General features: G+C 38.2%; 1 protein-coding gene across 1 annotated transcript in view; it reads right to left on the bottom strand.

Annotated features, from left to right (window-relative positions):
• Positions 1 to 1,381, bottom strand: part of LOC102757537 (chromosome unknown open reading frame, human C8orf34) — a 208,568-nt gene that overhangs the window by 189,519 nt on the left and 17,668 nt on the right. The gene's annotated exons all lie outside the window — the stretch shown is intronic.

Below are 1,381 nucleotides of genomic sequence, written 5' to 3'. Positions count from 1 at the left end.
GCAACCAAGGTACATGCCCTTGACCGGAATCAAACCTGGGACCCTTCCGTCTGCAGGCCGAGGCTCTATCCACTGAGCCAAACTGGATAAGGCAAAAATCTTTGTTAATGTAATAGTTCTGTCACTGCTATTTTTTTAAATAAATGCATGTAAACTTTTTTTATCAGTTTTAATTTCTAACATCGTAATATATTAATAGGTATAATCTACACAATGCAAAGTTTTTTGGGATCCTGAGACCAAAAAAATAAGAACGTCTAGCTCAATGACTGACTCCTAAATGTGTAACACTAAATCAAAACTTTCTTATGAGCAACAACTCATATAAACAATATTTAACAGACAACTCAAAATAAACATTACAGAAGTGAACTCTTTGTTGTTGTTGTTGCTAATCCTCACCTGAGGATATATTTCCATTATTTTTAAGGAGAGTGGAAGGGAGGGTGAGAAACACAGAGACAAAAACATCAATGTGAGAGAGACACATCGACTGGTTGCCTCCTGCATGAGCCCTGACAGGGATGGGAATCCAGCTGGCAACCCAGGTACATGCCCTCGACTGGAATCAAACCCAGGACTGTTCAGTCCACGGGCTGATGCTCTATCCACTGAGCAACTGACTAGGACTAGGACAGCGAACTGTTGATGCCATCCCAACCTGTCAAATTTGCTCTCTCCCCAGTTTTTCTAATTTTGGTAAATGGCACCACAGATCATTTAATTTGTCATCCTCCAAACATAAGAATCATCACTGACTGATCTCTTCTACTAGTCCTCAGATCCAATCCATAGCAAGCTCCAAAGATACTACTGCTAAAATATATTCCTAATCATACCACTTCCCACCACCTTCACAACTATCACTAGTGCAAGGCATCATCATATTCTCTTGGCATCTTAAAATTACTTTTAAAAAGTACTTAGTAAGCCCTAGCTGGTTTGGCTCAGTGGATAGAGCATCGGCCTGCAGACTGAAAGGTTCCTGGTTCGATTCCAGTCAAGGGCAAATGCCTGGGTTGCGGGATCGATCCCCAGTAGGGGGCATGCAGGAGGCAGCCGATCAATGACTCTCATCATTGATGTTTCTATCTCTCTCCCCCTCTCCCTTCCTTTCTGTAATCTATAATAAAAATATATTTTGAAGAATAGTAAGGTTTACAAAAAGCAGCTATAGTAAATAACAAGAGTCTTCCATACCATCATCATCAATACAAGTAAAATCCAAATAGTTTACATAATATTATTAGTTTTCATTTTTTAATAATATTGTTGTTAATTACAGTGGTTCTGTTTTCTCTAGCCAAATTTGAAGAAAATTAACTCAAAAGAATAGGTGATAATATTTCTTTTATTTAATAATTACTTTCAAATCTAAACA

This window comes from Myotis davidii, unplaced genomic scaffold (genome assembly GCF_000327345.1).
Source record: "Myotis davidii unplaced genomic scaffold, ASM32734v1 scaffold200, whole genome shotgun sequence".
Classification (NCBI taxonomy): domain Eukaryota; kingdom Metazoa; phylum Chordata; class Mammalia; order Chiroptera; family Vespertilionidae; genus Myotis; species Myotis davidii.
Note: the sequence above shows the minus strand (reverse complement) of the source record. Positions and strands in the feature narration are given on the sequence as shown.